The 14,045-nt window shown below is 35.1% G+C and overlaps 1 protein-coding gene across 2 annotated transcripts in view; it reads right to left on the bottom strand.

Annotated features, from left to right (window-relative positions):
- Nucleotides 1-14,045, bottom strand: part of NCK1 (NCK adaptor protein 1) — a 76,303-nt gene that overhangs the window by 57,172 nt on the left and 5,086 nt on the right. The gene's annotated exons all lie outside the window — the stretch shown is intronic.

Genomic DNA, 14,045 nt, shown 5'->3' with positions numbered 1-14,045 from the left:
CAAGTAAATTACCTACATACAACTCTTTGCTTTTAGACTATATTTTAGAGGAAAAGATGGGGAGAATATCTACATAAAACAGTCAGGTAAAAGAAGTTTTAGAGACAGAAAAGGGAAACACAATGATTTAATAAAATGAAAGTTATATACATAGCAGGGTATCTATCTAGTCTTGACACTATTACTGTAGGATTTTAGGTCAAATCTCTTCTCTAAGTTTTATCAATTATAAAATGAATGGCTTGACTTCCATTATTATCCATAGCCCCTTTCCCCTGTAAACTTTTGACACAATAAACAGCATCATGGATTGGTGAAAGAGGACAGCAGAAAGACAGAGTAGTGAAATTATCACCAAAGAGGCCAGCCAAAAAAAATTGTTGAAATAAGACAGTCAGAAGGTAATGTGGTCTGGATTCAAAAACCCATGGAAAAATTAGACTCCTCAGACACTGCTGGTGGGATATAAAATGGGACAGCCACTTGTAGCAGTTCCTCAAAGGTTAAACACAGTTATCATGTAACTCAGAAATTCCATTCCCAGTTACATAACAAGAGAAATGAAAACATATATTCACATTAAAACATACAACGAAGTTAAACCCTTGCACTGCACCATATACAAAAATAATTCAAAATTCATCAAAAACCTAAATGTAAGAGCTAAAACTATAAAACTCTTAGGGGAAAAAAAATAGGGCAAAAGCTTCATGACACTGGATTTGTCAAAATTTCTTAGATCTGGAATAGGCAACAAAAAAAAACCAGACTTCATCAAAATTGGACTTCATCGAAATTAAACTCTTTTGTCCATCAAAGTACACGATAAAATAAGAGATAATATATGCAAGCCTGTATCTAATAAGGGATTGATAACCAGATATATAAAGAATCTTTACAATCTAACACCACCAAAAACAAACAACCCAGTTAAAAATGGGCGCAGGACCTGAATAGACATTTTTCCAGTGAAGATACACACAAATAGCCAAGAAGCACAAGATTCTCAACTTCACTATCATTAGGAAAATGCAAATCAATACCCCAATGAGGTATCACATCACACTCAATTAGGATGGCTATTATTAAAAACAGAAAATAACAAGTACCGGTGAAGATGTAGAGAAAATAGACCTCTTGTACACTGCTGGTAGAAATGTAAAATGATGTGACTACTGTGGAAAACAGGTGGTTCCTCAAAAAATTAAAAACAGAATGACCATATGATTCAGCAATTCTACTTCTAAGTACATACCCAAAAGAAAGGAAAGCAAAGTCTTGAATGAGTATCTGCTCACCCAAATTCACAGGAGCGTTATTCATAACAGCCAAAAAGCAGAAGCAACCAGTGTCCATCGAAAGATGAATGGGTAAATAAAATGTGAAATATATAATCAATGGAATATTACCAGTCTTAAAAGGGAAATTCTGACATGTTACAACACAGGTAAACTGTGAAGATAGCATTCTAAGTGAAATAAGCCAATCACCAAAGGACATATATTCTATGATTTCATTTATATAGGGTTCATAGAGCAGTCAAATACATAGAGACAATGTAGAATGGTGGTTGCCAGGGTGTGGGTGGATGAGAGAATGAGAAGTTATTATTTAATGGATACAGAGTTTCAGTTGAGGAAGATGAAGAAGTTCTGGAAATAGATGGTGATGGCTGTACAACTATGTACTTAAAGCTATAGAACTATACATTTAAAAATGGTTAAAATGGTAAATTTTATATATATTTTACCACAATAAAAAAAATCATAGCAGTACTAATAATAGAGAAACAATCCAAATGTCCATAAACTATGCCCAATGAATAAAATGTGGCATATCTATAAAATGGAATATTACTCAGCAATAAAAAGGAATGAAAAAGAAACATGCTATAATATGGATGAACCTTAAAACATTATGTTAAGTGAAAGAAGCCATTCACAAAGGACCACATATTGTATGATTCCATTCATATGAAATGTCCAGAATGAGCAAATCTATAATGACCGAAAGTAGATTGATGGTTGCCTAGGGTGGGGGACAGGGGCTGTTACAGAGGGATGACTAACAAGAGTGAGGTTTCTTTCTAAAGTGTGGTGATGGTTCCAAAACTCTGTGAAAATACTAAAGCCATTAAATTATATATTTTATAGGAGAATTGCATGGTATGTGAGTTACATTTCAATAAAGCACTTTTTTTAAGCCAACAATACTCAATGACTGAATGGAATTATAAAATGAAACAAAGGGATGAATAAAAGATAACTACAAGAAAATAGAAACACCACAGTTTGAATTCCTGCTCTGCCATTTATTATGTATGTGACATTGAGCAAGTTCTTAACCTCTCTGTGCTTTGGTAACATCTACCTACAGGGCTGTTGTAAAGATTAAACAAAATAATATGTAAAACAGTTAGTACAATACCTACTATACAACTGTCCTTCCCTGCCTTATCCTCTTACTTAATACTAAAAATTCTACCATCAACTGTATGGAAATATAAATTTAATGATAGTGACATCTGAATTTCATGATAAGGAAGTTATGTTTATTCCAGGTAGCAAATAACCTAAAAGTCAGCAATTATATACTGCTCACAAAGCAATTTTTGACTGCTAATTCACTGCAAGTTGAAACCCAAGGCAACTTCAGATAGCTCTTTTCACCAATTTTCTCTCAACTTTTTCTCCTCCCTTTCATTTTTAAACACTTCTTTCCTTACCTATCTGCCTTTTTACCTTATCCTTTATTCCAAACTGTTTTGTTTAATCTTTTAGACTGTTGTTGATTATGAGAAAGGCAACAATAATTTATTTTCCAATATAACACATGTTAAGATTTAAAAAGTCGATCATGCAAACTATGGGACAGTTTCAAACTCTGCCCAGCTAACCCACCAAAGTGTCCTAAACAAAAAGATGAACACATTTTAAAAAGATGAGAATGATAAGGAATGTAAGAAAGCTCCTGCCTTCCCTAGTGTTGGTGGTTCTCTTACTTGTTTATCTGGAAGCAGAATCCTGTGGCACCCACAAAGAGAAACTGGAATTTCTCCATACTATCCATAACCAAGTTCCACTACCAAAAAAAGTCAGATGCTCTAAGAAGTTGGTATTGGTCCAATCTGACATATTAAACTATACTTCCATATTTAAATATACCCTCATTTCATGTCAATGTTAAATAAGAATTTACTTTCAAACTACTTTAAAGGACAATGCCTATAATGCAGGGGCACCTGCATTATAAATGCTTCCGGAATAAGATTCAGTAAAAGGATGTGGTTAAGAAGCATATACAAATGAACTGCCATTGTACTGCTATGATTATGTATACTTTCAGATCATAAAATTCCTACTAAAAACATTTCAAAATAAATTCATAAATATTACCTCTATATAGTTTTTAGTACAATTCTAACTTACTATAACATTTGAAAGGAATGTTATCTCTAAAGAAAAGTTGCTGCAACAAGCCCAGAAGCCTTTTCTCCCTCTACAAACTCTTTAATGTCTAACTTAATGACTTCTTGATGCCTAATTATATTATCTCATTATATTTCACTTCAGAAATGTTTACTGGACACTTAGTGCAGAGCAAGTATGCCAAGTGCATTTAGTACAATGTTAATAATCCCCACAGCAACTTTACAGAAGCAGATATTAATAGCACCATTTTATAAACTTCATAAAAGGTAACATTTCAGAACCTTCAAATGCATATCACAAGGAATAGCTACACTAGAGGTAGCCAATCTAACCATCCCTCTTTCCTTAAACTCTTTGCTGGTTTCCTTAACCCTATATGAAGCTGGTTCTCCTTCCTCGCTCTCCATATACTCCTGGTTTCCATTTCTGGCTCCTCTTTTATTTCCCCTTAAGCCATTTGCTCTTCTCAATATATATCTCTCTCAAAAGATCATCCACTTGAATGACTTCATTTTATCAACTCTGGCCAGATGACTATCAAATCTATAATTCCAATTGTGTTCCAATTGTGTTATCTAATCCAAGCTACCATTCCTCAACATTTCTACTTGAATGTCCTACACATCAATCCCAATTCGGTCATTATCTCTAAAAAGCCAATCATCCTCTTTACTAATCTCTTTACTAATCTGTTAATTACAAATCACTATCATCCTATTCACCCAGACTCTCCCTTTAAGTCACACAGCAATTTGTTTTTTTCCTTTGAAAAATGTCTTGTTCATTTTCTTCTGTTCCGTTGCCACTGCCACCACTAAAACCCAAACCCTCGGCAATTCACATAAATTATCATAAGAGCTCTTGGTTATAATTCAATCCAGTGTCTCCACTTTAGTCTGTTCTATATCAGACATTCATTCGTACAGCAAATTTACTGAAAGACTAATGGGTGCGACCAGGGATATAACTGTGAGAAAGATATATCTTTTTAACAAAGGACACAGGCAAAGCAAACAAAAATTTTCTCAAATAAAATTACAGACTGTGATAAATGCTGTGATAGATATAAACACAGTGCTATCATAAACGACAGAGAATAGGAGGGCTACTTTAGTTAGGGATTCTAGTTAGAGATGGATTTTAGGCTGACACTAAGATGAAAAGGAGGCAGTCGTGTAAATATTTAAAGCAGAGTGCTCCAAGAAAAGGAAAATACAAAACACATAGGTTCTAGGAAGGGAAAAGCTTGGCATGTTATGGGATATGATCTAGTCTAATGTGGCTTGAGAACACTAAGGGGGAAAGTGGTACAAAGTAAGGTTGGCAAAGACAAAGGCCAATTTTATTCAACAATTAGTTACTAAAAGATTTCTTTTTAAAGCAAGGGAGTTCTAATACAATACACACTGTGACAGAGATAGCTAGTGCTCATTAATATGTGTTCTCTTTTTCATTAGCACACTGCTTTATTACATTTCCCAGCCACCTCCATAGTTAGGTGGGATCATGTGACTCAGTTCTGACAAATGGAATGTGGGCAAAAGTGATATGTTCCACTTCAACAACAACAAAAACAATTAAAAAGCAGGACTCAAACAGACATTTCTCCAAAGATATACAAGTGGTCAACAAGCATATGAAAGGATGCTCAATATCACAATTCGATAAGAAAAAAGCAAATCAAAACCAGAAAGAGATATATCACCTGACACCTATTACGATGGCTATTTTGAAAGAAGGTAAGAGAGAAAGGAAGGGAGTAAGAAGGGAGGGAGGGGAAAAGGAGAGAGAGAGAAGACACAGAAGAGGGGGAGGAAGGAAGGAAGAAAGAATGGAAGGAAGGAAAAAAGGAAATAAGAATTGGTGAGAATATGAATAAATTGAACCTTTGTGCACTCTTGGTGGGAATGTAAAATCATGCAGCCTCTATGGAAAATGGTATGACAGTTCCTCAAAAAATTAAACGGAATTATCATATGACCCAGTTATTGCTGAAAGCAGAGACTCAAACAGATATTTATTTGTACATCCATGTTCATAGCAGCATTATTCGTAATAGTTAAAATGTGGAAGCGACCCAAGTGTCTATCAACAGATGAATATGATATATATATTCAAGGGAATATTACCAGATGTAAAAAGGAAGGAAATTGACACAAGACAACATGAAATGGACCTTGAGGACATCACGCTAAGCAAAATTAAGCAGACACAAAAAGACAAATACCATATGATTACACTAATTGAGGTACCCAGAGCCATCAAATTCACGGAAACAAAATAGAATGGTAGTTGCCAGGGGCTAGGAGGATGGGAAAGTGAGGAGTTGCTGTTTAATAGGTACAAAGTTTCAGTCTTGTAAGATGAAAAAGTTCCAGAGACTGGTTGCACAACAATGTGAATATAGTTAACAATACTGAACTGTGCACCTAAAAATGGTTAGGATGATAAATTTTTTGTTATGTATATTTTACCACAATTAAAAAATAGGGAGAGGTAGAGGCAAAAAAATAAAAAATAAAAAGACCAGTTAACATAATCATTATGTTATACACCTGAAACTAATGTTATCTCAATAAAATAAATGAAAATGACAAGATATAACAAATCACCAATCCAGGGGAAAAAAAAAAAAGACCAGTTAAGATGTCAACAATGCCAACAGTCCAAGTGACGGTATGATGGTAGTTTGGACTTGGGTGGTATAGTGACCATGCAGATAGAGAATTAAAGAATTCAAATGGTACTTGGAGACAGAAGAGACAAGACTTGATGATGGACTAGAAGTGTGAGAGGTGAAAAAGGAATCAGATATGATACCTGGCTTTCGGCTACTGAATAGGTGGCAATACCTTTAAGGAAATGGGAAAGATCGAGGAATGGACAAATGGGAGTGGGAGGTGCAGTTTAAGAGTAAGGAAATCAAGACTTTGTTTTTATTGTCTTAAGTTCAAAATATCTTTGAGATATTCAAGTGGCAATATTAAGAAAACAGCCTGATATGTGTGGCATACTGTATTTCCAAAGATGGCTGAAATAGTATCCCCCATTGTACATGCTTTTCTGTGTGATTCAGACCCCCACTTCTTAATGGAGGGATAGTCACTGAATCTGGGTAGCTTCTTACTATGCAGAAGTGAAGATACGCAACTTCAAAGGCTGGCACAAAATGAGTTAGAGCTTCTGCCAGACACTCCAGAGATGCTTGTTCTTAGAGCCTAACCATCATGCTATGATGAAGCCCAACTTGTCAATAATGTAAGCAAGCCATTTTAAAAATGAATTCTTCTAGCCTGCATAATGATATTCTATTCCATGAGAACCACATGGAATATAAACAAGCCACCTTTACCAAAGTCCTGCCCAAATGCATGTGACAGATCCAAAAGCAAAAAAAAAAAAAGTTATTGTTTTAAACCACTCAGCTTGGGAGTGATTTTTTTACATAGCAGTAGATAATGGATACAATATGTGACTGGAGCTAAGAGCAGAGATCTTACCTAGAGACATAAATTTGTGAACCAGCCACATACCAATACTATTTAAAATCATAGGATTGAATGAGATCACCTAAGGGAGAATAATGAAGCTCTAAAACTCCCATGTAAAAACTAAGCAAATAAAAGACATCACGAATTCAATTCCAAACTCTTTTGGACAATTGCCTAAATTAAGATTATACAGACATCAAGTATTCTATTAATTTCATTGTCAAAAACTACTAATTTCATTCAAAATTAATTTCAGCACCTTCTCATCTGTTCAAACCTGGTCTTACTGTTGTTGTTTTTTTTTTTAATCTCATAATCAGCATTCAGATAATCTTCTTTACTATCACCTAAGGGATTCCATTTGTTTCTCTAGAATCTGATTTCCTGTTTCCTGTATCTCTCATCTTCCTCTTTCATTGAAGTTTACTCTTTCCTTTTAGTGGGTAGAGCAAATCACACAACAGTTTTCTGAGAAAGGAAGTGAGCAAAAGAAATTTTCTGGAGACCTTGTATGTCTTAAAATGTCTACATTCTATACTAATGCTTAAAATTTGGCTGGGTAAAAAATTCTAGCTTGGAAATCATTTTCCCTCAGATTTTGAGGGCATTGCTCACTGTCTTCTAGCTTGTGAGGCTGCAGTTGAGAATACTGAATTTCTGTAATGTGGCCCATTTACCCCTTCTGGAAGTTTACAGGATCTTCTTTGTCTCTGTATTCCAAAATTTCACAATGACACACCTCAGTGTCTGTGTGTACTGGTTATTAAGCAATTGTCCCTGGCTTCAAACCCACTCTACTCTGCTTTGTAATGCTGAGAAGCTGGAACCCTGCAAATTACACTTCTCCTTTGCTAGATGGCTCCCTGTTAGACTGCCTATAAGGAACACTAGAAAGACAATGGAAGAATGGAGGGAACAAGTTCAGCATCAACCAACAACTCTCTCTCTGGCAATAGGAATGGTTCCAGGAGAAGTAATTGCTTATAAGTTAGCAATTTTTTGCTTTTGTGTCTTTCCTGCCATTCCCAGATCAGCCTCAATAAGTCTCCTAAGATATCTACTTCCTGAACAGGTAGCAACTCCTCAGAAGTCTGAGTTTCAGCTCCTCAGGGCCATTCTTCAAGCTTCTGAATTCTAATAATCCCATTCTCTTCTTGTTCTCCCAGCTCTACAGGCTAGTAATTACAGTAAATTCTCACTTAACATAGTTGATTAGTTCTGTAAGTGAAGTGAATAACTAAACCAATTTTACCATAGTCTAATTCATATAAACGACTTAAGTACCTCTCATCATTATAAGGAAACAAGGTTGAACAAAATAATTTTATTCAATGACTTTGAGGACCTGCTATACATCCTACAGTTACTGTCTCTGTTCATACCTGAGTGTTCCCTTCTTGCCTTTTCGGTACTCCAATTATGTAGTGTACTGGTTTCTGGGGGGGCTGCTGTAACAAAGTAACACACACTGATTTGGCTTAGAACAGAAATCCATCTCACTGTTGTGGCTGCCGGAAGTCTGAAATCAAGGTATGGGCCATGCTCTCTGAAGGCACTAGAGAAGGATCTGTTCTAGACCTCTCTCTTAGCTTCTGGAATCCTGAGGCATCCTTTGGCTTATAGATGGTCATCTTCCTTCCCCCTCTGTGTGTGTGTCAGTGTCCACATTTCCCCACTGTTTTTAAAAAATACTAGTTATACTAGATTAGGGCACACTCTAATGATCTCACTTTAACTTGATTACCTCTACAAAGACTCTTTTCAAATAACATCACATTCTAAGATACTACAGGTTAGGACGTATCTTTTTTGGAGAGACACAATTCAACCCATAACATCTGGCTAAACAAGTCTTATTATGAAATTGTTATAATATGTGGCATGATCTTCATTTTCCTGACTAGACCTTGACTGAAAGTATGTATCTTTGAACAATTTTCCTAAGTACCCAGAGGGCTCTCAATTTTCATAATGATGCTTTTCAACTCTGGGAATTGAAATATATATATTTAAGTGCTATTTCTTCTCTGCTCCTTTCCCTGTTCTCTTTCACTGGCACTTCTGTTATTTGGAAGTTGATCTCCTAAACTGACCTTTTTATCTTTTTCACCTATTTTTCATTTTTTCCTGCACTTTATGAAAGGTCCCCTCTACTTTAACTTCCATTCTTCTGTTGTGTTTTCTTCTTGCTATTATGCTTTAATTTTCAAGAGCTTTTTTTGCTGTTCTGATCCAAATTCTTTTTTTTCTATTTATTTTAGTCTCCTATATTAAAAGCTTTTCTCATGCACCTGGTGATCCTTAACTGTCTATTCACATTTAAAAGTAGGGCCCTAAAAGTTGATTATGAATAACTTACAGTTTTTCTTTTTGGGGTAGTAAGAGAAGCATCCTCTAAGTTCCTATCTGATTACCAGAATTCTGGGAGCCAGAGAGAAGAGGCCTCAATTAGGGTCCCCAAACTGAGTACACTCATTTAATCCAAGTATTTTCTGTAGGACACCTGGCCTTTGGTTATGTCTAATTCCTGCTCCTCTCTGAGATACTTTATGCAGTCCCCTGAAGAGGATAAATCTCCAGTCTTCTGCTAGGGCAGTCAAAGGGCAGTCACTTAGCTACACAAATTGACCAAAGAGATCTAGGTTCAAGCAGGGGTTTTTTTGGTAACAGCTTACTGAGATATAACTCACATGCTATTCAATTGATCCATTTAAAGTGTACAAATCAATGGTTTTTAGTATTTTCAGAGTTGTGCGACCATCACTACAATCAATTTTAGAAAATTTTCGTCATAGCAAAAAGAAACTCCATAGTCAATCAGTCATTTCCCATTTCCCTAGAATCTCTTCTACTTCCAGTCTAGGCAATCGCTAGTTTATTGTCTCTACATATTTGTATTTTCTGGACAGTTCATACAAACAGAATCATAACAATAGGTGCTCTTTTGTGACTGGTTATTTTGCTTAGCATAATGTTTTCAAGGTTCATCCATGTTATAACATGTGTCAGTTCTTCATTATTTTTTATTGTCAAGTAATATCCCCACTGTGTGGATATGTATTTTATTTACCCATGGATTCAGTTGGTGGGCATCTGGGTTGTTTCCTCTTTTCCGGCTATTATAATTGGTTGAGCTGCTTCTTAAAACAGTTTCAAGCAATTCTATTTTTAGCACCATTCTAACTCCTTCTTTGACAAAACTGGTAGCCTGATGCTACCAATTCCTGAGCCTGAGGATTTTTTTCCACTTTCCTACTGCCAGTGTAGGATTAAACTCTTTTAATTCTACTAAGAAGTTTCTATCAATCTGTTTGTTTTCCAGCTTCCAAATTTAATTGCTTATACCATTCTCTGTTCTTGTGTAGTTCAAATCTTTTTAAAGTATCCTTTATTATCATCATGGTGGGCTTTGTAAGGGAGTAAAAGTAAATGTATCTTTCACTTATCTATCTTTATCCAGAAGTCCTTTTAATTATTTTAAGCCTTTATTCTTTCTAACATATGCATTTTAAGACTATAACTTTCCTTTAAGCATGACTTAAAGGTTGTATCCCTTGTTATGTCATATTTGCATCATTCAGGGCAAAAGAGTTTAATGTTACTTTGTCTTTAATCCCTGGGTTACTTAGGAGTACACTGTTTAGTTTCTAAAGAGCTGACAATTTTCTAGTTATTTTTTATAATTAATTACTGGCTTAATTTCAACATGTCAGAACACACACTCTAAAATTAATTATTTTCATCTTTTTTATGGCCCAGCATATGAAGAAAATTTCCATAGGCACTTGAAAAAAAGTCTATTCTGCAGGTGCCGGGTGAATTGTTCTATGTATGTCAATTAGACTCATTTGTTAATTATGTTCATAATCTTTTCTTTTAACTTTTTTTCTTATTGTTCTAATTACTCAGAGAAGTATGATAAAATATACCATATTATGCTTACAGATATGTCTAATTCTCCTTTTAGTTCTGTCAGCTTTTGTCTACCACTTCGGCAAAAATTAGAATGATGATGCAGAGTGAAGGAACACTAGTTGCTGGTAAAGGTATAAACTGATATGTGTTTTCTGAACAGCAGGTTGGTGACAGCAACATTTTAAACATCTATATTTTTGAACCCAGTTATTTTACATCTAGAAATTAATTCTAACATTTAGTGTGCACCAAGTACTGTGTGGCAGTAAAATGGATTCATGAATTCTCATTTAAACCTTATAATAATCCTCTGATTAGGTATCATCCCATATCACAGAGAAGAATAAGGTTTATAGAACCCTAAGCTCAAACGAATAAGCATGAAGCCCATACTGAAATTCAAGCTGACTCCACAATACTTAAATTTATGTATACTGCCATTGATGAGACATTAAGTCTAAACACAATTGAGTCTGTCCACAGCTAGGCCTTTAAGGAAAAGACATTTTATTTCCTGTGACAATTAATTCCTGTTTCTCCCACTCTGACATGTGGCTCACATTTATACTCCCTATCATTTCTGACTGATATCAGATAGAAAAACACAACCATACATATATGTGTATATATGTGGATATATACACATGCACACATATGTATGTGTATATCACTGCATGGAACAACTTCTTACCTGCAGCCAATTTTTTCTGCCAGCTATGATTTACCAACTATAGAGAAGGCTAATGAAAAGGATTCATTTAAAATATGACTTGGGCCTGTTCTCAATATGATAGCTGCCCCTTTCCCCATTCTTCAAAGTACATGCACCTATATTCTGGACTTAGATGACAAGACAAAAAACAATGCATACATAAACATATTATGTGTTGTTATTTACTTCAACATTTTGCTTTCCTACATTAAAAATATCTCACACCTCTGATAATAGAGTATATCCTACCAATTCTTAGTCATAACTTCCATGATATGCACTAGACTAAGTTAAAACAAATAGCTCCAGGAAGTTTCAAGACTGTAAAGCTTGAGTCTAGGTAAAAATAGTAGTTGGCCAGAAACAGCTTTTTTTAAGGAAATCAGAAACTTTATAACAAAGGCAGGGTAAGAAAACCTTTTCTGTAAAGTGTCACACAGTCTCCATCACATATTCACTTTTTGTAACACTTTAAAATGTAAAATCATTCTTAACTGAGGACAGAACAAATAGTTTTTGAGGAGTTTTAATTAAAATAGTGGATTAAATACAAGTTGGCTTTTTTGTTTTTTTTTTTTAATGAAATCAGCACAGGGCAAAACCTACAGGAAAGCAAACAATATTAAAAAAATTTTGGAAGCTAAAAGACAAATGAACAACTAGTAACTAATTCATTTAGTGAATTCTAGAAAGGTAAAGCTTAACCCTAACTGCTAAAAAGGAGTTGAAAAACCCAATTTACACCTTGGAATTCACAAAAGATTCAGGAACTGGCAGCACCTGGTATTGCTTTAACTAAGAGAAGAAAGGGCTAAATAAGGAAGACTGGGTGAAAGCTATCTGAGAAGCAGTTAAATCCTTAGGCGTTTCCTCCCCAAATCAAATAGTTGGCTACTCAACTCTGAACTGAAGGTCACCAGATATAACTGAAGATCTGCAAACTGTACCAAAAGTGGGAGACTGAGAATTCTAGTCCCTTATACAAAAACAAACAAACAAAAAAACCTGGTGGTCAAGACTTCAGCCCTCAAGCAGATTGAGTTTTCCCCTCATGAACCTGATTCAAGAGGAAACACCTCCCAGACATCAGGGTTTTCTCAGAAAAGAGCTCACTTGGATCACCATGCAATGAAGTTCAGTCTTTAAGTCCCCACAACTCGGGTTTTCTGTCACAAATAACATCCAACGATCACTGACACTTGAAGTAATTAAGGTTCCAACATAAAAGTTAGAGACTAATATAGAAGAAACAAAGTCTGCAAAAAAGAAAACGTATTTTTTTAAAAAAGTCATTTATAGCCTCAGAAATTAGTGCATTCCATGAAACAAGCACAGATGTTCTCTATAAAAATTTTTGAGAACAAAAAAGAGCTCTTGAGAAATCAAAATCTTGACAGCAATAGTGAAATTTTCAACAGAAGGGTTAGGAAATTAAGTTAAGGAAGCCTCCCACATAAAATTGAGCAAAAAGATTAGGAGATGAAAAACAGCAGAAAAAAAAGGAAAACTAGTCTAAGAGATCCAAACAAATAACAGAAGTTTCAGACAGAGGAAAAAATAGGAGAGGAAATCTTTGTTATAGACTGAACTTCATTGCTCCCAAAATTCATGTTGAAGTCCTAAAAACCCTAATGTGACTGTATTTGAAAATAGAAGATAATTATAGTTAAATGAGGTCATAAGGGTGGGGCCCTAATCTAAAAGGACCAAATCCTAAGAGGAGAGCCCAAGATATTGCTCTCTCCCCAGAAAGGCCTTGTAAAGACACGGTGAAAAGGCGGCTGTCTATAAACCAGAAAGAGATCTCATCAAAAACCCACTCTGATACCTACCACCTTGATCCTGAATTTCTAACTTTGAGAACTGTAAGAAAATAAATTTCTGTTTAAACCACACAATCTGTGGTATTTTGTCATGATGGCCCAAGAAAACTAATATCACCATCAATGAAATAATCCAAGAACAAAGGTCCCAGAACTGATGAATATAATTTTGCAGATTTGGAGGGCCTGATGATATCCAGGAAAACACACAAAAATAAATGTATGCCAAGGCATAACCTCATGAAATTTCATAATACAAGAGATACAAAATTCCAGAAAGCCAAAAAACATTAGAATCGGGAATCAGAATGTCCTCAGAATTCTCAAAAGGATGAGAAGGTACAAAACAATGGAGATGCCTTCAGAATTCTGAAGGGAAATTATTTCCAACCTAGAATTCATTATCCAACCAAATCAAGTGTGAAGACCAAAAAAAAAAAAATCATCAATGCAAGATCTTAACCTTTCACAAGAATCCATTACAAAATATACTCCATCAAAAGGAAGGGTCAACCCAAAGAACTACATGATTCACAGAGACAAGGAGATTTAACACAGGAGACCGGCAAAGGGAGTCACCAGTTCTATGGTAAAAGGAGAAATCCCAGAAACTACTATGGATCACCTAGAAAGCTGATTTGAGTCGATACAAAAACTGGTAGATAGGAACAGA

This window comes from Pteropus medius, unplaced genomic scaffold (assembly GCF_902729225.1).
Source record: "Pteropus medius unplaced genomic scaffold, Ma_sr-lr_union100, whole genome shotgun sequence".
Taxonomy (NCBI): domain Eukaryota; kingdom Metazoa; phylum Chordata; class Mammalia; order Chiroptera; family Pteropodidae; genus Pteropus; species Pteropus medius.
The sequence above is the reverse complement of the archived record's forward strand: the minus strand, read 5'-3'. Positions and strand labels throughout refer to the sequence as shown.